General features: G+C 44.4%; 1 protein-coding gene across 1 annotated transcript in view; it reads left to right on the forward strand.

The window, feature by feature from the left end:
• The window catches only part of PLXNB2 (plexin B2), a 774,855-nt gene that overhangs the window by 371,112 nt on the left and 380,250 nt on the right, over positions 1–23,493 (forward strand). The gene's annotated exons all lie outside the window — the stretch shown is intronic.

A 23,493-nucleotide genomic window follows, 5' to 3' on the forward strand; every position in this document is an offset into this window, starting at 1 on the left:
ATTTGTATCCAACATGTCTGATATTGGGTTTCTTACCTTTATTGTTTGTTCAAACACGTCATAAAGAAGATTATCGCTTGGGTGTTTCACCATGAAGCACTTATAAATTCGGTAGCGTCCTCTAAATCTAGATTAAACTTGGATTTGTAAGCAAACATTCTAGGCAAGGACCACAAACTTTCATTTTACAGTAGTCACCTGAACAGAATTCACTTGTGGTGCTTCTTGGTACGTGCCACAATATTTGAGATGGGGTGATTGTGTTAGAACTGCATTTATATTTCGTATATCTCTGTGTACGGTATACTTAAAGGGTACATAGGGTTTTACAGCTGGTACAATGGTAGCGAACCGTTGATCCAGTGAAAATGAATCCGTTTACATTTGTCGCGGTTCCAAAACGCAGCCTTGTTGTTTTACATTTAGAGTGGTTTATAAATGAGTGATGTTTGGAGTAGGTGGTGAGGCCTGGAAAATAGGACCCTTATAGTAGTTCCGGTGTTTAGAAAGAAGAGGCTGGGTTAGTCCAGTCACATCTGGACTCTGACGGGTTAGGAGGGGTGTGCATCCCCAGTGGACTCGGACTGGTTCATTCGGTGACGCTCTTTATCAGAGTGGAATGTGTCTGTGCATGGCAGTGGAGGATTGCTGCAGTTGGGAGGGGTTATTTTTCTGCAACTTCAATAATTTTTCAGTAGATTAATGTTTTCAAGGTGGCAGTTCCATTGCTGGCATTGATAGAGATGTCTAGTGGTGAATTCAGATTTGAGAATTGCCAATTTGTTTGCCTGTGACCTCGCCAACTGATATTTTAGGCTGTTGCTTGTGTCTCGTACGCAGGGCCATCTTTGGGATTCTGCAGGCCCTGGGCCAAACATATTTTGGGGATCCCTATTCTGAACAGCTTTAAATTTATGATCCAGTTTCAGCTCCTTCATTCCATCTTTGACTGGGTCACTGACCGTGCACTGGCACACTGCTCCAAATTCTAAATGTGTTTACATCTAATATTCATTCAGAGATAGTGACGTGTTTTCAGTATTGTATAACACAGCAGCAACTCACTAAAAGTACTACAAATAATCTCTGCAGTACCCTGTTATTTCGCACAAGGTCCTATTTTGATCTAAAACATTTTTTATGGATGTTGCATGAAACCAACACAACATTTTTCTGCAAAATGTATGTAATAGACTCACATATCATACACGTTAACAGTAAATTAAAGGAAACGGTATTTAGAATAATCTGGTTACGAATTATTCAAGGTCATTAAGGCAAGATTCTCTGCAGAACAAAGCTGTCCCTTTCGCCGCCCCCGCCCTCCGAAATGCTGGGGCCCTGGTCCAGAACCCACTTTGCCCATGCCTTACATCTCTGCACATATGTTCTGCACTCACTCGTTTGACATTAGCTTGTGGTTGATGAGTCGCTAATGAAGCAGTAAATGGTTAAAGGAGATGAGTTCCTTCTCCCTGGTTCTTCAAATTCTTCCGGCCGAAAATATAGGATTACTTGTCCTTCAGTCTGGATATGCATTTAAAGTGTGTAGAATGTAACTTTGCTTTTTTATAGCAGCATTGCAGTTTGCATGATCGTTGTAAAATGTGAGAGGTTGAACTTTATTGCAAGCCCCTGTAAATTCATGGTTCGGATTACTTGATGTGTGGGTTTTTCTTGAAGATTAATTAAGCACTGGATCGTTTTTGGGATGTTGGCTGACAGTGGTAGTCCTTGAAGAGTTGGGAGGAACCTGGCAGGAGTCCTGATTCTTGGCACAAAACAAAACCCATTGCTTCCGCAGTTTCTAAATTTAGCCCAACCAGCTGCAAAACATAAATATGATCAGTTCTCAAAAAAAGTTAGCTAATGGGCTAAATCCCAATGACGGAAATAACATTTTTATGTTTTAACTATATAGCCGCTGTGTAGGTTAACGCAATTAACAAATTGCACACGTGGTAGTTGGTCCCGACCTGCGAATGAACAGATGTTCTTGAAATGGATTTAACCTTTGCAATGATTACCCTATACAGACTAAATATTGTCTGACGTATATTTTACTTTTGAAGGTAAAGCTATGCTGAATAGAAACAATCTTAAGCCATATATCTCGTGAGGGCTTTGGGAGAGATTGTGATGGGTCTGGATTAAACGCGTCAAGTTTATGGGATTTTCTTGTAAGACGTTAGCTGGTTTGAGCTTTCTTACTGTTCCTCTGGAATGTGCGTGTGATTGGTAAATTTAGGGGTGTCTTAAGTAGCGCTTTGGAGCCGACTTGATGACCGCTTGTCATGATTTTGACACTGATAAATGAATAGACTGAACATCTAAATAGAACTTATTTACATAGTAGTTGCCTTGGAAATCTGTCTTTGATCTGGCTCTCCTGAACACGCATCGGACATTCCTGATACCTAATGTGGCTTGATGACATCTACAAATCTATTTGTTGAATATGTGTGTGGTCCCATCTTACTTTACATATATATTCCTGCTTTAGTTCATGGCCTGATACAAAAACTCTAGAAATGTAAATTACCTACATAGACATTGCTGTCTGGTATAGAACTTCTTCGATCTGCATACTTGGACTCGTAGCGAGGAGTTTATAGGAGAACTTTATTTTAGTCTTTCAGTGTTGATCCTCTTGTCCAATTAAATTCCACTCTGCTCTGAATTGAGTCTCTAATCTGCTAACTCGCTCTCCGTGTGCACATGTGGTGGTTACTTTTTCACTCATCGTTGGTATAACATTAATTTCCCCATATTTATGCATCATAGAAAATCAAACCAGTTTGGTGGTGGGCAAAAATTATGTTAGGTTATGCAATTTTTATTCATAACACGCACGGATACTCCGAAGAGTGTCCCGGCGCGAGCCTTTAAGGAGTACAGAGATCAAATTAGGCAAAGAGAAATGTTTTTAGGTTTTTCTTGAACAGAATTGGGTCCTGAATGCTCCGCAGAGTGACCGGCATCGAATTCCAGGCTAAGGCAGCATTCAGGGCAAGGGAGCTATCCACCAGCCTTTGCATCCGGAAGCGAGGAACGTGAGCCAAGAGTTGTGTGGAGGAACTCAGATGTCTAGTAGGTGTATAAAAAGAGAAGCGTTTAGTTATTGTTCACCGTGCTCTGCACTCCTTATGCCCTAGCTATTTACAAAAGACTTTCATTTAACCCGTTCAGCAACGGGCAGCCAGTGTAGGGCTCGCGGATGCTGTCTCACACTGCATCTGATGGGGACGTTAAGAAGGAGCCTGACTGCCGCATTATTCTGAACAACCTGCAGCTTGTTGATCAGATATCCTGAGGATGCCAACATATAAGGCATTGGCATAATCCAAGCGGTATAAGATCAGGGCTCTGGTGACTGTTTCTTTAGCGGCCTTAGGAAGAAGTGGAAGGAAATTCTGAAGGCTTTTGAGTAGCCCAAAGCAATTCCCAGTTAGCTTCTTAATCTGGGTGGTGAACGTAAGAATGTCCTCAAACCAAACCCAAATGTTTTTAGCAGGTTGCCCTGTTGAGGCTGGCATGCCGAAATCAGATGGCCTGAGTGTTTCTCGAAATAAAGGAGGGAACTTTCCATACAGGAGGATTTCGGATTTCTCCTCATTACATTAAAGTTGTGCAGAGGCCAACCACTGCAAGACTTTGGTCGACCGTTCTTAGCAGAGGAGGTGGAACACTCATTTTTTCCCCAGGTGACCAAGAGCTGGGTGTCGTCAGCATAGGCAATGATTTTGGCCCCCTGGTCCACCACCAATTGGATCAAGGGAGTGAAATAAATGTTAAAATGAAGAGGGGTTAAGGAGGACCCCTGTGGGACCCCCGTAGACACCTGCTGAGGTGAGGATTAGGAGAGGGGCGAGCCATACCTTTTGCCACCGGCCCTCCAAAAAGGATATTAGCCAGCCCCAAGCGGTGCCAGAAATGCCAGTCTCCGCAAGTCTGGTAAGCAGCAGCGAATGAGGGACAGTGTCGAATGCTGCCGAGAGGTCAAGCAAAATCAAGGCTGCCCTCCCGCCAGCATACAAACTGTCTTGAATGGCCTCTGAAACTTACACCAACGCCTCCTCGGTGCTATACGAGGCCCTGACCCTGACTGAGCAGGGTGCAGTAGGCCCCCACTTTCAATGAATTCTGTCAATTGTTTATTGACCACTTTTTCACATAATTTTGCCACACTTGGAAATAGAGAGATGAGGCGATAGCTTCCTAGGCTTGTAGGGTCAAGTGATGGCTTTTTTTAGTAGAGGTAGAATTTTTGCCTGCCTCCAGGCTGCCCGGACATAAGCCTCCTGAAGAGACTTGTTAACAAGTCTCTTAACTTGCGGGTTTACAGGCTCTGCAACGTCGGCCAAAAGTCTGGCCGCGCATGGGTCTGAAGGGGCGCTGGATTTCAGGCTCTTCAGAATTCTGAGTGACCTAGGCAGACCAATAGAACCAAAGGCAGGCAAAGATTGCTAGTCGGAAAGAGGTAATGCCCCTGATGCTATTGGTATTGTTCCTGGCTAGGTCGATACGAGCCGAATAGTACAGGTTTTTAGCATGAGCAATGACGTTGTAGTACATTTTTTTGTTTTGCCCTAAGCAAGAGCTTTGGCAAAGGGCAAAAATCTTTCCGCCAAACTCGCTCCAGTTTCTTGCACTCCTGTTTTAAGTCCTTCAAAAAAGATGTGAACCACAGTTTAGAGGGAGAAACCCTGGAATGCTTATGGGAAGTGGCAGGGGATAAATGATCCACTGTCTTAGTGATCTAGTTTGGGAAACAGGCACGCTCCCCATCAAGGTCATTGGCGGGGTCTGGTCTGGATGTCGACAGGGCCTGGCTAAACACAAGCGGGTACACTTTGGCGAAGGCAGCTTTACGAATAGGCCGTGGCGGAGAAATGACACCAACTGTTGCCCCAGAGAAGTAAGTCACGAAATGGTCAGACCAAGAAACCGGGAGTGGATCGTTGACCAAAATGGGGAAATTCGAACAGATCGGGTCATGTATGTGTACCGTGCGATGTGTTGGTAGGCTAACCCATTGGGTAAGTTGGGCAAGGTTCAATGTGTCTAGGAATTCGAGTGTCCCCAGCAGCTGCCTGATCAAAGTAAATGTTCAGGTCCCTAAGATCAATGTAGTGGGCGAAGCAAAGGGCCCGGGAAACAATAATATCTCCCAGTGCCTTAAAGGCCCCAGGCGGACAAGGGGGGAGGGGGGGGCTATAGATTAAAGAGCCTCCCAAGGTACAATGTGCACAGAGGCTTATAGTAAAATCCAAGACTTCGCAATCCCCCCATGACATAGTCTCACCCCGCTGGAGGACCCACTTGTCCCTATTTTTATAGCCACTTCTACCCCCTGTGCGGCCCCCTCTGGAGACCCTATATCCGTCGGGTATGGCCATTGCAAGAGTGGGTTTAGAGAATTCATCAAGCCATGTCTCCGTAATAAACAGGAGATCAAGTGGCTTATCCGTGAGGTCAAAACCATCTTGGTGGTGCTTTCTGAGTGACCGGGAATTGATCAGGGCAGCGTGAATAGAAGGCAGCGACTTGCCCACACTGAGCAGGGGGCTGTAGGGGGCTGTGGCATGCTAGGTCCCCAGATTCAGATCCCAACCTAAAGCCACAGGTTAAACAGATGGGATCATGAGGCGCAGACAGGTCCCACCTGCTGAAATGAGGCTGGGGCGCGAGCTGAGTGCCTGCATTTGGTAGCTAGTGTAGCACAACCTGTTCCCACACTGGGGAGTGTCCCAGGCAGCATGACTGATGCTGACCGCTTCCGGGACGCTGACTGGTGAAGACTGGCTTGCCTTTGGCGCGTCTTCGGCGCAACAGCAGCGTGTCCGCGCATCTTTATGCAAAGGTGCTGCCAGCAACTAGAGAGCGCACTGCCTGAAAATGGCGGCTCTTGTAAAGCAGGGGAACCAGGCAGTGGTAGCCCCACGGAAACAGTGAAACCGATTACAACAGTAAAGTGTTACAACCACAATTTAAAAAAAGAACAGCAACAATTGCACATATAACCGGGAAAGGGGAAAACAGATTTCACCCTCTTTGTTGGGAGAAGGTGCTCATGTCACTTGTCTGTGCTCCTTTTTTTATTCCAGGGTTCCACATGACATGCACATTGCCCATAGGTGGAAGTGCACCCAGTTAAAGCGTTCAACTGATTTGCGAGATCACCCAGGGAACCAGGTATTTTCATGGAGGGCTGCATTCAAACCCCTGCTGATGATGTCCAGGGCGATTTTAACTCTGCAAATCATGAAACCTAATGCAAACTGCCTGCAGTTTGGAAGCAGTGTGCAGGCGTTATTGGTGCCAGATGCAGCTTCCCTTGAAAATTGTGGTGACGTAGTGGAGGGATCTTCTATGAGTGTGAATCAATAGAGGACACCATCGTCTGGGCTTTGCTAAGAGGGTTATTATATATTTTAAACCAAAAAAGGGACCCCAATATAGTCAGCACAGGACCTCGGGGAGCAATTATGAGAACAACAACGGTCCCATGCAACAACAATCAAGTTTGTCGATAAATACAGACACAATTGAATCTGTATTAAAGTGACTTGTCCAGCTGGACAGTGGTCAACAATTTTTAATAGTTTCAGCAAGATCAATAAAGAATATCCTTCGACAGTCTCACGTCGTGGAGTACAAGCCTGTACCTCATTTAAACACAACCACTATAGTACATTCAAAGTGAACAGAAAGGGCTTTTAGGCAAAAAAGCTGAGTTGTTCTTTAAATCGCAATATGAACAATTATTTTCAAAATGCGCCATTACAACAACATAGTACACAATATACACACTGTATAAGGCACACAATTTGGTCAACGGCGTTTCGATCCCACTTTTAAATCAAAGGGATCATCATCAGGACATTTTAATAAGTGCCTAATAATTTCAAGCCTCTAGAACCAGCCATAGTCCAGGGCAGGGGGTCACGGTAGTGAGGTCACCGAAATCGGGACCGGTCAGGCTAGGTTAGAAATGATTGCTGGGTGTACCGGATCAGTCGGTATCACGTTACACTCGACAATGCGATCTGTAATGGGCTTGCTAAGAGGGTTAAACACATTTGCTGACAATCAACGAAGACCCCTTTAGATAAGAGGCAGCCGAGCAAAGGCTTCTATGGGTCCAGGTATCCGAGAGATATATTTGGTGCTGTCATAAAGAAGAGTGTTCAGTTCTCTGCCAGTATGAAAACTTTGATATCTAGGAGAGAAGCTGTTTCCCTGCACTGGCTTAATTAAGCCAGTATGCCTGGTTGTGGGTGGCCGGGTCGGAGTGGAGTGGCTTGCCCAATGCTGTGGGACCCGACTGTTTGGTCGACCCTCTGGAGCCAACTAAACCAGTCATGCGCACTCTGCCTTTTCTCTACTAAAGAAAAAAACGAGCGAAAGCATTGTCTTTTTTATAAGCATGTGGGGGAAGCATTACTGGGGTGAGTAACAAAGAGTGATGTGGAGCTGGTGGGGTGAAGCACGTGGTTGAGAGAGTAACAGGGAATTTGGTGGAGAAAAAAACTTCACTTGGAAAGTAAGCAGTGGAAGGACACAACTAATGCGTTCATGCTCCTGTGGAGGTACAAACACCAGAATAAGGTAAACCCACACTAGCTGACTAAAAACAAACAGGCAAATGAGTGACAAAAAAGCCAACCAATAGTAAACAATGGGCGGGCTCCAAGCCTACCGTTAGCTAATGTCATCTTGTGATGGACGGTAGATGCGCTGTCTAGTAGGCGAGGGATAAAAACTGGCTTTTCTGTATCCCTGTAGAGATTTCTCACCATTTTATTTTGCAGGTGCAGTAAATGTTTCCACTAATTCCAGGACTGGAGACAACTTTTACTCACGGTGTTTGGTTAGCTCTTACAAACGAGTAGGTTGCTTTTGGTGTATTTGATCTCTTGATGCCAAGAGTGTACACAGTCTATTTCAACGTATCAAGTTATAATAGTTATCCACATGTGCAAATTTCACGAGGGAGCCACTTAATCTTTTATGTTCATCTCACCTTTGAGCTGGACACCTACACTGGAATTAGGGGTTGAAAAAGCTGAACCTGGGATGAAGTGGTCTGACATGAAACAAAGTCTTTGCTTGAGCTGTGGGCATGGGTGAAGCCATTCTGTTGTTAATGCCCTGGAGCCCTGTTGGGTTTAACTTTCTGAACTGTTCGCTTATGATGTATTGGAGTTTCATTAGGTCATCTAGTTCTGGTTAGAATGTTAATAAGAAAGGTTGACAGTTAAAAGTGACTAAGAAGTGGGAAGGACCTGTTTGGCAGTGTTCCAAGTTTTTACTAATAAACCCACGTTTAACAATGGATGCTGGGGTTTGATCCTTGCTTTGGCAGGACACAGCAAGCCCTCTGGCCTTGACCACGGTGGTGCACATTCCTGGCTGTTGTTGCTTAAAGAGCCTTTAACTCTGAATGAGTTCTCATAACTTTGGTAATATCTTTGTGTGTGATCAAAGTAGTCTCTTCCCAGAGAAATTCTTTTTCCTTATCGTGAATTGTTCTAATAACCCGCCAAACTCCTCAGTGGGGGCAAAACAGTTATCCCCAGACTGAAATTCTGTAGGGCATGTATTACTCATAACTTCTTGTTCATGTGATGGCCTTTAGCTGCCTACTTACATTGCTTTGCACTCGTTGAACAAAAAGACTTGTTGCGGAGTCGGACATCGCTGAAATAATCCTGGGAAAGGTTGTACTGTCTACCTAGCCATACAAATGATAAAGGTGCAATGCATTCAGTTTTAACTTAAGCAATGTTGTGTTATTTAATAGAAATTCACGTGTTACATTGCAGATCTACTGAAAAGTAATGATACTAGTAAAGTATAATAAAAATGCTACTCTATGGGTCCTTGATGATATGTCGAAGGCATTATTAGTCCACACGGCTGGTTCTGTGCCTGAAGTTGAAAGAACTGACTGGTAACCTTGGGTGTCTCATGAGCCCATAAGTTCAGAACCTTTTACAAGACTTGGTTATTACATCTCACGTTTCACATATGTGGTAATGTTAAGCCTTAACTAAATCATTTTTTCTCAAAGCTATATTAAGTGTTTTTATGTCTCTTTCGGTCCGGAAAAGTGCCATCCTAACCCTGCTCAGATTTAGGAAGGAGTTGAGGACTTGCCTCTTCAAAGAACCCTTCATCACAATGCATTGATGGTCCACTAATCAACTACTTACCCTTGCACTCTGACTGCATGCTAGTCTTTGACTCTATACAGAGCTCCATTGCCTTACAGCTAGATGCATGCAATAGAAATACCATGTACATACATACAAAATAGGAATAACTTAAGGTAAGTTTGTAGTTTTCGGACAAAAGGTCAGTTTGGTGGCCATGTTCATAGGAAGTGATACTCATCTCCAGGCAAAGGCATCAACTAACGATACTCCTCTGACCCTCCAGAAAACCGAGCAGCAGTTAATGAACCACACGAGTAAGTCACTGTTAATCCCTACCCCTTTCTTAGATCTACGCAGAGGTGCTGTTATGTTTCTGTGAGTTTCATACCAGGCAATCCTCCAGATAACATAATAAATATTAGAATGTGTTGAAAAGGAGCCTTCTTGCTTTTAATACCAGCACAGATGCCAGTTTTGTCTCGAAGCCGTGTTAGCTGTCAAGAAGGTGTTGCTCTTGCGGTATATTCACAGGAAATCAAAATTAACTAACTTGTGATGTGACAAAGCTAATTTGTTTCATATTTCTCCCATGTAGATGATCCTAATGATCACAGGTTTACACTTGTGTTGATGTGGAATGTCAACGCCTACTGTCAGTTTTCTTGTGCTCAAATCCAAGCAGATGCAGCTTCTTTAATAAGTGCTGAGGATTGAAGTATTTAATGGAAAAGGACGTTGAGACCACGTCATCAGCAGTAAGGAGGTTAAAACTTTAATGGAAGTGATTTGTATGAGGGAAGAAGGATCACACACCCATCAAGTCTCTGTGCTTTTAGGAAGATGCAGCTCCCCGGGCGTCTTACACTGCCCGTCGTACAAAGTCTGTACTCCCTCTTCACTCATCTTTCTTTCACCTAATTCCAGAATCTGAAAAGTCGCACTGTCTCACCTTTCGTTAAATTAACAGCAATTCAAGATCTGCTGAACTAAAGGATCATTTTTTGGTTGTAATATGCATAGAGAGACGAAACACTGTGCTAGTCAAGTCAGAGAAGGCATCTCCAGGTTTTGCGATCTTATTAATTTGTCCTACTTTAAAATCAAATATTCAGAACAGTTCTATAGTTAGGCAATTTTAGGCAGTTTACTAAGGCGCCGCCCACTGATTGTAGCAAATGTGGCACTGTACAATCGAGAGGTGGATCAAAAAGTCATTTTGTCTAAGAGCATCAAAAGCTGTGTGACTTCACTATCTCTATAATTAAAGAAAAGGACCATTCTCATTGATCATATTTTATTGTAAAATGTATATAGTGCTTACTGCCACTACAGGGGGCGCTGAAGCTCTTGCTTACATGAGTACCATGGTACACCATAATGGGTGTGTGGTTGGAAGGGTGATGTTTTTCTTTTGATCCTATGCAGAAATTTCTGTGTTGTGCATGATGACCACTGAGGTGTGATTGTGTCATGGGGTGTTGAGCTTAGCTGTGCCATGGTTAAAGAGGTGTGAGATAGATGCAGAGTTTATGGTATCTGATAGAGACTTCAACCCAGAGATTCCTTGCCTTCGAATTATCCCCAGTCATCAACCTGGATCCAGAAATTTTTCCTGATCAGTAACCTGGCTCAGCTTGGCATTGCCCGCGCTTGAAGTGATGTTCGGGGTGCCTAAACAGGCACCACCGAAGCACGCTGATGTCCGGTGTTTTCTTTTGCACCAGTCAGTGCAGATTCCAGAATAGCTACCCCTTAGTCGCTTTTTGACTATACATTTTTCAACGTTTTGGTCGAAGTCTTTTTGGAGTTCTTGCCTCCTGGTGTGGCAGTAATGTCATCCAAGAAGGCCGGCTTCAAATCTTGCGACGCCTGTTAGCGACAGATGTCAGTGAAGGACTGGCACCTTGTTTGCCGATTGTGCCTTTAACGAGACCATGACCCAAAGGCCTGTTCCGACTGCTGCACCATGCACCCAAAGGCCTTGAGGGAGTGATCCCTCAAGCTTCCGGCAGCTTGATGCCTGAATACATGTCACTCTAGGTCCCGGTCGAAAGAAAGGTCCTGGGAGCGGTCACGGAGTCCAAGGTTGCTGTCCCACTCCAAGTCATCAATCCATATGGGAAAGTCTCGATCCCACAAAAAGAAGTAGTTATCGAAGCGTGCTTTGCAGTTGAGCGAATGCCTGTGCCTACTTCACGCCTCCCTGCTTTTCCATGAGCTGAGCGACCCGTGCTCAAATTCAGAAGTTTTATGAAGCCTTGTGCCTCATATTTGAGCAGCCTATTCCCACTGGTGTATCTTCAGGCCCCATGGGTTAGGGAGGGGCCCCTACTGGATCTATGCCAGTGGCTCGAGCACCAGTCGGGGCCCAAGGATAAACAGATAAATCTGGACCGGCATTGGTCATGCTATGTCGACCTTCCCCGATGCCAGTCCCTAGGCCGATGCTCCAGGCACTGCATCCATCACCCCCATTCAAATACCGGACACGGACAGAGGGGTATCGTCCAACGCCGGTGCCTTTCAGGCCGGAAACTGAGCCCTATTCCTATAGGCTATGACTCGGGGGAAGAATGGGAGGGATCACTGGACCCTGAAGAATACCAGCCTTATGAATCCTTGGGACTGGTGTAAGGGTCTGGGTGAAGCTAGTGGATTGAACACTTCTCCAGATAATCGCATGCTTTCTCCCCTTGCCGTGGCTACGAAGGGGGGAGCTTCATTTGCTATTTGTGTTAGAAGATTGAGGCATAGGTTTTGGACCTTCGTTTACCCTCTGTGGCAGTCAAGACTAATGTCTTGATGGAAGTGCTTCAGCTGGGAGTGTCCTCTTCCGAATCGCTTCTCTGATTCACGAAGCACTTGCTGATGTCCTGCTTGGCACCTGGTCCAAACCCAGCACTGAGCTCCTGTCAACAGGACAATTCTTTGCCGCCACCGTCCCGCACCAGGAGACCCAGAATTCCTCATGGACCATCCTACCCCAGAGAGCTTGGTAGTCCAAGCCTCCACTTCATTTATAAATCCTGGTGCATTCCCAACCATCCCGCTGGATTGGGAATCCAAGAAGCTGGACAATTTAAGCAAGAAAATGTTTTCTTCCACTAGCCTGGCTTTGTGGCTAGTAAACATCGCATGAGTTTATGGCCACTATTCTCACGCACTGTTGGCTATGGTAGTGGAGGAGGCCAGGGCTGTGCTCTCCCAGGCTGTCACTGAAGGGAGGGCTGCAGCGAAGTTCACCACTGGATACGGACTAGACACCACTGACTCACTGGACAGAGAAGTTGTGTCTACAGTGGCCCTGTGGAGGCACGCCTGTTTGACGATTACTGGCTCTTCTGGAGATGTCCACTCATCACTCTTGGACATGCCTTGTCGATCAGGCAAGTTCAACGCTGGAGCGCTTTAAGGATAGCAGGGCTAAGGCCGGGTCCTTGGGCCTTTCTGTGGCCCCTCGTCACCCTCCAGCCACCTTGCTTGGTCCTATGGGTCAGGTAGCCAGCGGTCTAGTCAGTCCATCACCCTCCACCCCCTATGGCCGCAGCCTCCAAACCTCTCATAGTCTGCCTGTTAATCACCAGTGGGCGGCAGGATTCGCTATCATCTTTCCTTCTGGTGGTCCATAACATCGAACAGGTGAGTTTTGCAGATTTTCTGAAGAGGCTACCCCCTACCTCCCTTTCAAGGCTACTCCTCCCTCCATGACACCAACATACAACAGGGTGACAGAGGACTATAATAAGCTGGACAGTATTCTCGGCTCAAAAATAATGAGGTAATAAATAGAATCCAAGTAAGGCAAGACTCTCCAGAAGAAAGCAATCAAACTCAAAGACAAGTCTCTAGTCAGAGTCTCGGGGAAGGTATCCGTCCATACCCTAGTAACAAGCACTATTATAAACGCACAGTATTCCATGTTGCAACATTATTTTCTATTTATCTTCTGCAACCTCTATTAGAATTTAAGTAAACTCTTGGGAATTGTCAAACTCCCCATTTTTGCAGACTCGTACAACAGTCTTTAAACACTAGACCTTGAAAAGTTACATTGTTGATATTCTGTGGGACAGACTGTTCTTCTCATGACTCATTCTTCCTATTACTTCCTCTCCTCCCAATGTAAACCTCACTATCAGCTGTCGAATACAAAACAAGTGCCAATTCACTAGCTAAGAGAAGACTTTTGTAAAACTACAAAATTTAAAGAAAAGAGATAAACATCTTGTGTCAGCAGTAATTCAATGTGAATAAAAGCCTTTCAGGGTTTATTATTTTTCAGTTAACATGGCATTGACAGGCTAACTTAAATCAGCACTTTTATTTCATGTTTAGGCCTATAATATTTAAGTATAATTACCTACTATAAATTTTGCATTTAGTATATGGACTTATTGAAACATAAACTTAACACATTAACAAAAAGCTTTTTTGTTACAAGTAGAATTTTGAGTCTTCAGTTTTAATAGTGATCACATTAGACAAGATTACATTAGCGGCCACCACCATCAAAATTACCAGCAGTGATCACTTAAGTGCATCAGGAAGGTTTACCAGATGTAATACCTAAAAGGCTTGGCCAATTTGGAATGCCTCTGTGTGGATAATACCCAACAGCCAGCGCTGCAAATCCCCTGGAATCAAGGCAATATGAGTGTACCAGTGCCGCAAAAATTTTAGTTCAAATATCCGCTTTAAATATATTTTGACTTAAATCTCAATTGCATATTCATCTGTTTTTATCCAAATATTACGAATGAGTTCTGAAAACTACTACAACCAGTGAAAAAGTGTTCTGTCTTAGTGATTGCTTAGGTTAGTGCGAGAGAAGAAACGTAAAAATATTTTAAGTACAAATTAATAAACAGACTATTGTGGAGACTGCTCTCTATGGGCCTGGGAGAGAACCCTTAAGGAAATAACCTTGGTGCAAAAGTAATAAAAGGTTTGACATGAAGTCTACCTCTAAGAGCAGAAAGGGAAAACCCTGGCTCATCTCTAAAATGGAGTGTTTTTATGTGTTTTAGTCAGAAAAATCGCACCGTCCGTGTGGTATGATTTAACTTTCATTGAGACGGCTAATGATAAAACAAAAATACATCGCCTGGTATAGCCTTTGCTCTACAGCTGTTGCATAACCCTGTAGTATGCCCTACAACAGAAATCAAAAAGACATTAAAAAATACAAATCCGTTCGTCCAAAGGAAATGGCTCGAATTGAATACAGTTGTAGTTTCTTTCCTTCAGGAACATTAGAAACACTTATGAGAAACATTTAATTGATACAGTGCAAGCAGGACCATAACGCTAAATCAAATTCATACAAAAAATGATGAAATACTGAAGGTCGCATTTGAGGCATTTTGGTGCACAGGCAGAGAAAGAGAAACCATGATAGTTTGACTCTATACATCACACGATTTTAAAAGTGCAATTACCAGGCCCACTCAGGTAAACTTTAAGAACCTTGTTATATTAAAAGCAGTACAAACCTTACATTTACGCCTCTCATAATAATTAAAATGACTAATTGTTAGTTGTGAAATCTGCTTTCGCACCATTACCTCATGGTATGCACTAATTGGTACTTTTTACATGTTTAGTTTGTCAGCAGCATCTTCACAGTTGCAATATGTTTTTGTTGTTAATAGATCTATCTTTTTGTTTTATAAATATTTTTATTAATAAAGTGCATGACAGATGAATAGACAGCAATCACATACAATACATGCAAGTTACATTAAACACCGCACTCTGGGCTGAGGCATAAAGACATATACATTATATAGTGTCTTCTCTGTCTCTACTTCTCCGCATTTCCAATTCCACCACAGGTGATACACAAATCCCTCCCCTATAGGAATTCCACTGCGACCATTTCCTATCCCACTTTTTCGGGCACCCCCTAGCTATAAACACTTCTTTCTCCGCTACCATACATCAATCTAATTATTTCAACCATATTACCACCACCGCCGGCGTTAATAGATCTATCTTGACCTATTTCTCTCCTAGGTTTTGAAACAGGCTCGCGCTGTTCATCCTTTGACTTGCTCTTTGTGGTCACCGGACTTGACAGGGGACAAGTTCGAACGCATCTCGGCAAGGGACACTTACAGGGGAGGCCAGGGGTCAGCCGGCCATGACGGAGCTTGCGGCCCGGGCCATGACGCACAGTTATTCTTGAACTTACTAGAAAGATTGTGTTAATCGTCCCTTGGCCCGAGACCGGTTATAGACCACCCTGTGTCCACGCAGTTTAAAATGCCTGCACTAGTCTGCGTTTTTTCTTCTTCTTGTATTTACTAGGCTCCTAAGACTGACCTCCCAAGGGTAATTTTACAGTTTTACTTATACAGTGAAACCCCGAATTGCCTAAGCCAATCACTCTTGGAGTTTTCAAAGTTCTAAAGATCCAAGTTAGTTTTAATTTAGGTTTACAAAAAAATTAACACTTTTTCAAATCTTCTCTTCTGCGATCTATTGGATCCACTGTGGCCTTAGTTTTTGTGACCGCTCTCTTAAACATATTTAAATGCAATAGCACTGAACTTGGGTAGACTACAGCCATTCATAAAGTGCTTCAACACCTTACCGGGAGTAATAAATGCTATATAAATGCAATTATAATACATTTTTTTGCTGTGGTGGTGAGCACTAAGAATAATGCGACTGCGTGCCATAAAATGAAAACATATAACTTTGCTTTCTCATCCAGGTTGTTTTGCTTGTACCCAAGTGCAAACTCGGAATTTTGACATATTTTACCTTAACAGGAAATTGCCTTTTATTTGACGTAATCTTTACTGCATAGTATTTTGTCGTACCAAAGGAAGTTAGTTATTTCGTTTTGACTGCAGGCTTTTCCTATGCTAACGCTCGGTGGCATGAGGATAGCGAAGGATTGTGGCGGGGTTAGCTCCTCTCAAGGTTTCCCTTGCTGTGTGTTCAATGCGAGATTTACTTCGACGTTGTTAGGTCTGACTTTTGACAGCCTCGCTGCCAAACAGACATATTGATAACAATATATCCAGTGGGTATCTTTCAGCTGCTGGCTTTTATCGAACAGCTTCTCTTACATTGACTGGAGACTGTCAATAACATCTCACCTCAGTCTGACGGAGTAGCTATTTCTAGCCTAACGCCATTTCCAGTTTGTCTTCCTCCTTTACTTCACTACTCGCATTATATTGCAAGACTGACTACTTTACAGATGGCTGCTCCTACTGTTTCCTCTCTCGTGTCTCATTGTAATGCACTAATACTGCACCCGTTGGCTATTGAACCCAGACCTGTTGGCATTACCAGTGCTCATTTGTTGTATTTGACTGAAGAGTCTCCTGGAACTAGGAGCGTCCTGTGAATTCTTAACGTAGTATAGCAATGAGTGAAAATGTGGAAGTAAACAGTAAGAAGCCGCAGAGACGGTCACCTTCCTCAAGAAATGTTCAGATTTCGCTGTTCTCCATTCTGCCCCATTAGGGATGTGAAATAAAAAGTATGAGGTAGTGACCCTCGCAGTAATCTGGGCTTCCCAAGCTTATACTGGCAAGCATGGGCACTTGCTCTAATTTTCCAGGTGGAACCCAAGGTGGAGGACTTCCCTCGCTCATGGGTGAAAGTTGCTTATTTGTGTGGAAGACTGACCGGGTTTTTGTAAAGTGGACTAATTCGGATAGTGAACCATTGTCATGTGTTCCTCCTCCAGCTTGCCTCCGGGCTCATGAGTGTTTGTATTTTGTACTTTCACTTACCAAAGCCTGCCCTTGTGCCAACGAGTCCAACATGGAGTTGTTCAATGGCAGCAAATGTGACTGTTACCTAAACAGCCTCTCACAGACATTGCCCCTTGGGCCATGTTCTCACTTTCCAAGAAGCGCCATTTGCAAAGTTTTCACGTAGACTAGCGCTAGGTGAAATTGGTGTTTACGCAGGGGAATATGTTCTGTTTTGTAGATGCAAAGCCTTAAGGTTGTGAGTTTCACGGGTTGTCACATAACTTTCAAACAGAAAATGGGCTTTTGAGGTGCACTTACACACTGTGCTAAATAAACACAAAAATCTGGATTTTTTTTATGCCACCGGTTCTGCCAGCGCTATATGCGGCCAATTGCATTTTGCTGGATGGATGAGCCACAACGTTGCCTTTCACTTTAATGTGAATGAGACCCTTTCACTCAGATCTGAGACCATCAGGACGACTGACCACTGCCAGAATTGGCGTGGCTCTTTGCAGCTACTCATGAACAGCCTTGTAACTTTGATTTCTACAGAATATCATGACTTTACTTGGCTTTTGATTCACACCCCGGGGCGCTCATCAGCGCTCCCTGTTTCCCTGCTAGGTTCATGCTATGCACATCATTGCATACATCTATTAGATACCGTGTGAGATTGTGGAGATGTTACAGGAGAGCAGATTTCAGAGGCACAGCTGCTACCAAACTGAAATGCAGAACAGCATGCATCTGTTTCAATTTCCCTCTGCTTTAGAACAGTTCTTGTACCATGCACTGCGGCTTGTGACCAGTTGGAATAAGTCAAAAGCCTATAATGGGCACTTGCTCGGCTGATGAAATTACATTGAAAGCACCTTAGAGTGCTAATCCGCTCTAGACACGATAGGAAAAGCTGCTTCGTCACCTGCTGATCATAGTTAATTGGGCGACAGGACCTCCCTGTTCCATCAGGCACCCTGTACAACCGGGATTGGAATCCTGCAGGACTCTCATCGCACTTCGAGGCCTTTTCCGTGGTCCTGAGACCATCAGTGGTCTCTGGGCGGTATCCATGTAGGGTGCTGCTGCTTACCATTGAAGTCTCGGTCCTTAGCTATTGTAATCAAGTGCCTAACCAAGTTACTGCCTTTGGACAGTTGGTTGTCCAATGGGAGAGAGCCAAGCAGTCAGTGTGAGCTGTTGTGATTCATGAAAACACGCAAGTGCTGGTACTTACCTGATTTTCACCTTTAAGTAAAAAGCCATAAAATACCGGACATTGATGATTTATTCAGGGCACAGAAAGGATGCACAGTGCTCCCTAGGGTATGGGTGGCATTGAACGGGCGTAGCCCCAGCTGATGCCTGTGCTCCATGCATTCTGGGGCTAAAGGCACTCCAAGCTCGTCTGTAACTTGCTGGAGTCATTCAAGGTGCGCATGACATACATGGCCATAGGGTCCATCTGCACCTTCCACCCTTATGGAGTGGCATCTGTAGATAAAACACTGATTTTACCAGAGGTTGCGCCATATCGTAAGAGATGAGTTTGATTTTTGTTTACAAAAATGTCACCCCCATCTCACACCTCACTCCCATCTTTATTTCCTACCGTTTATTTTCGTTTCCGTTTTGTCCGAGAATGGGAAAGGAACTGTGAAGATTCATAAGTGACCAGTGTGCAGTGCACACTAGTACACGAGTGTGTTGCACTGTGCAGTGAACCAGGACGTGGTGTGAAGTCTAGAAGTTGGGTTACTAATGTTCAGGCTGATTTTCTCTCTTTAAAAGGGTCAGTATGTGCTGCAACCAGTATACCTCGCCCTAGTCTCTGTCTCACAACCCCATCCGTGGTCTGATACCACCAGGTGTCGACCACTTCTGCTCCGGGGTTGCGGCTGGCCCCAACCGATTAAAAAATTTAGGGGCCAGGTCTGCATTGTTGAAATTCCACGGTTAAAGATGCCCACCCAGGATTCTTAACATCGTGGCATAGCGAAGTCAGACATGGCTTTCCAGTTTATAAATTTGTTTTTAAAAGCCCGCCTCAGGTTCATGTTGGAAATAGAATATCCTGTGACTCACTAACTGGCGAGAGTTAGCAAAAAATTAAAAATACATTGTAATAAAATAGTCATGGCAGTCGCAGAAAACTGTGCATACTCCACAGAAGTTCCAGACTTTGGGGATACATCCCTTTCTGCCAGCTCTTGAGGTGCATAAAGAAAACATGGGAACTATGTTAAGTTCTGGGGTCCTGGGTCAGAAAATGGCTGTAAAGAGCAAAATGTACTATAGTTTATTGGCCTTTCACCTTAAATATATTGTACAAATCTTAACTAGAAAATAAATGCAACTTAAATTGATCTGTGGAAAATGCATTTTTCTCGTAGGAAAGCTTGGTTGGCTAATACGATGTCTGGATGATACCTCGAAACCGGTCCTAGGATGCTTGTTTTCTGGTCAAGGAGGACCTGGCCAGGAACTTCGAGCTGGACTGTTCCCATGGTGCTGAGCAGGGTCGAGAATGATTTCATATGGCTGGGTTTAAACTGGAATAGCAAAAATTATGGATTTAGGCCTGTATCTCTGCATGGGGGTGAATGTTTGATTTGTTTGGCATTCTGTCCATTTTTTTGTGTTGCTGTAGTTGTCCTAAGTTGGAAAGGTATTCCCAAACGTGGATCCTATGCTCACTGGATTAAAGATAGCCTGGATGATGAGGGGTGTAACACCGAAACCGGTCCCAGGATGCCTGTTTTCTGTTCCAGGGAGGGCCTAGCCTGACCGTTATGGCTGGGACCGTTCCCTGGGGAGTAGGTCATGACTGATTTGCATATGACTGGGACCAAACTGGGGTGGCATGGTGAGAAAATAAAAAATGGATTTAAACCAGATCTGTGACTGGGGGTGAATATTTGATATGTTGAGCATTCTGTCTATGATTTTTGCTATAGTTGTAAGTAATGGGCAGGCTGCAATCTCCTTTTGTGTACACAATGTCTCGCAAGTGAGAGCGAGTGGGCTGTCGCAGTAGACTGTAAAAACACCTGCGAGTCATCATGTCTTCAGCATGACTTTGTATAGAGACCTCAAGTGTCCCCAGGTCCTGCGTGATTAGCTCACCCTGTTCAGGCTTCTGCTTTGCTTTGTTGGACGTTTAGTCCTGCTTATTTAATTTATATAAGGAGGACTTCCAGGGTCGGACTGAGACAGAAAACAGGCCCAAGTACCAAAATAAAAGTGGCCCCAATGGCGAATCTGATAGCTAAAAAAATAAAAATAAATCATTGTATAGGTATTTCGCAAGGTATGAGAAACTGCCCACATTTGAGCTTCCTGCAGGCAACTTTTGAGGTAGTATCAAGGAAATCAACATTAAAAAAACGGCCCACCAATCCGTAAAATAGGCACACAAAAAAAGACCCACTCACTGATTAGTCAGAGAAGTCCCTCTGAGTACTTACTGCCTGATTACCCTATAGGGTAGTGAGACATTGAGGACTCCAGTTCTAAAAATGCGAAGCAGGAAACCTGGTCTGGATGAGGTGCTTGCACGCGCACCTGGGAAACCTGGCAACTCTGCTTTGACGCGGCTCCAGGTTTTTAATCCAAGATCCTGGAAGTTTGCAGTGGCCGAACCAGAGACCACACTTTCAAAGCTTCTTCTGGGCATTGCACGTTTGAGATGATCTGCAAAGAGAAGCTGGAAGCTTAAAAGCAGTCTCTGAATCAAGGCCTCACACCCTCTCTCTGGTCCTCACCTCGTTGCCTAGCAGTAATCAGTTTGACATGAGGCATTATGAGTGCATGATTTATTCATGCCGGAAAGGATAGCAGGAAACCTATGGAATCAGATCGGTAGGCACCACCGTTTTAAACACTGATTGTTGTACGACTTGCTGGCTGCAGCACTGAGGTAAGAGCACGCTTTGTTCGTCCTTTGATTCAGCTGGTGATGAGGCTGGGGCAGTGTAGTGGGTAAGAGGTGAGATGAATGAGCTGAAAACCTCTTCCTCGCAGAGCGTAGACGGAACAATGTTTGTTTCCATGATGCAGCACTGTTAGAATTGTGTAATGGTGTTACTCCTTCACGGATGAGATTGACATACTGCTGTGAAACCACTTCATCACAAGATTTTAGTTGAGCTGTGGAAAAAGTGCCATTATTGGAGTATAGGTTCAAAAATTTGCTAGGAAGTTTGATCGAGCTGTGGCAAAGCAAATACACCTGGCTCTGGTTTCCAGTACTTTCGCTTTGCTACTGCTTCTTGTTTGCCATTATTCTTTTTATATTGTAGGATTTAAGCAAAAAATATATATTTTGATCTCAAACAACCCACGTTGTCATGGTATATCGTGGCCCTGAAGGGAACTACTTATGTGTGGTTGCATTCCTTGTGGAAAAAGTAGATTTCCATCACTCACAATGAAGTTAGTCAGAGCTAATGACAAGCCTGAAAAATATTTATTCATCATTAGTTATTTTTGTTGTCCTGTTGTTCACTTATTGATCTTTTTTTCCCTCGTGCATTCCAGGGGCATAGCCTGCCAAACCCCATAAAAACACTGTCATGCTGCTTTTTTTGTCATGCTGCTTTTTTTATAGTGCTACATAGGTGGTGTAGTGTTGTTCCATTATGGCATGGTTTGTGTGTTCTATTACCTTGGCTGTTACATGCATGTCAGACATATGTCTGCACAAATCCAAGGCAGGAGATGGGCCTGGAAGTAGCAATTTGCTCAGCCCCTCATTCGCCCAGAATGTGCTTTCTATGAATAAGCACCAACTTTACCCCTTCTCCAAACCCAATAAAAGATCGATTCCTTAGTTCAGTACTACTTTATTATCTCCCTGATTTAGCCTTCTCCGAGAACTGTCATGGATCTCTCCTGCCTCACCCCCAAAAACGACATTTCATCCATCACCATTTTGTGATATGTCGTCATGTCTTTTTCCCTTGGGTGAATCAATTTCTGTATATCAGCACTAGGATGGCACTACACCCCAGCCCACCCAATAAGGTCATGTGTTACCACTGCCATTCCCGTGTTAACATCTGTTCTTGAGGTCCGCTCTGTGCATCGCACCTCGCAAGGTTTTCTGTGGTTCTGCAATATCAGACCCCTCTATCCATCATTGGCCTCGCCGTGGATCAGCAGATTATCCTCCCCTCACTCACACCTCACAGTGACCCACCATTGGGAATCAAATCAAATCAGGAATACTTATTTAGCACCCGAAAGTCTCATGGCGCTTTGTGGAAGCTCAGGAGTTTGGTTTAGACAGGCCGAGGACGGTTAGGAGTCAAACAGTCAGGTTTTTAAAGCTTTGTGAAAATAGTTATGATCTGAGAGAGCGCGAAAGTGTAAAGGTAGTTTATTCCAAAGAGCGGGTGCTAGGAAAGAAAAAGATCTCCCCCCCCCCCCCCCCCCCCTTCCTTTCTAGTTGCACGAATTTTGATGGGTGTTGGAAGGAATTTGTTGCTGGATCTTAAAGCCCTGCATGGGCGGTACCAACTGAGTTTCTTTTTCCAATAACCAGGACCATTGCCATGTATGTTCTTATGGGTTAGGCAGAGAATCTTAAAACAGGGCCGCTTCCCAACAGGAAGGCAGTGAAGAAGTCTCAAGTTTGGAGCCGAAGGGGGTTCAGAGGGGCGATTCAGCACCAGTCTGGCAGCAGTATTCTGCATGACTTGGAGCCTGGTGAGAAGATCTTCATTTATTGAAAACAGCAAAACATTTCTGTAATCCATACAGTTGAATTAGACACAGCATGGCCATGTGTGCTCTGGTACATTGCTTCCATCTTGGGAAAGAGGCCCTGCTTCAGAGGGACTTATCCAATAATGCTTTCCCACTTGCTCATCCCAGAATTGCCACCATGACATTACCCTACCTGTTGCCGACATTGCCCTACCTGTTGCCGACGTTGCCCTACCTGTTGCCGACGTTGCCCTACCTGTTGCCGACGTTGCCCTACCTGTTGCCGACGTTGCCCTACCTGTTGCCGACGTTGCCCTACCTGTTGCCGACGTTGCCCTACCTGTTGCCGACGTTGCCCTACCTGTTGCCGACGTTGCCCTACCTGCTGCCGACGTTGCCCTACCTGCTGCCGACGTTGCCCTACCTGCTGCCGACGTTGCCCTACCTGCTGCCGACGTTGCCCTACCTGCTGCCGACGTTGCCCTACCTGCTGCCGACGTTGCCCTACCTGCTGCCGACGTTGCCCTACCTGCTGCCGACGTTGCCCTACCTGCTGCCGACGTTGCCCTACCTGCTGCCGACATTGCCCTACCTGCTGCTAACAATACCCTTTGTGTTACTCTAGGTGTAAATGGTGGACTGTCTTAAGTATTTTTTTGAGTTTAAAAAGCTTTAAGTGAAAATAATGAACGTAAAACATCAGTACATCTGCGAACAATATCAAAAAAGTAAAATGCATCTAAAAATAAAAGTGCAAATTGAAAACATACCCCAAAAAAAGGGGAGAACCATATACCAATGAACAATGCTTTTATGAGGTTTTTTTTATATGGGGGGAAAAAGAGGAGAGGGAGAAAAAGGGAGGAAAGAAGGAAGGAAGGCTACAAATAATACAATGTCTCGTT

Source organism: Lissotriton helveticus, chromosome 1_1 (genome assembly GCF_964261635.1).
Source record: "Lissotriton helveticus chromosome 1_1, aLisHel1.1, whole genome shotgun sequence".
NCBI classification, from domain to species: Eukaryota; Metazoa; Chordata; class Amphibia; order Caudata; family Salamandridae; genus Lissotriton; species Lissotriton helveticus.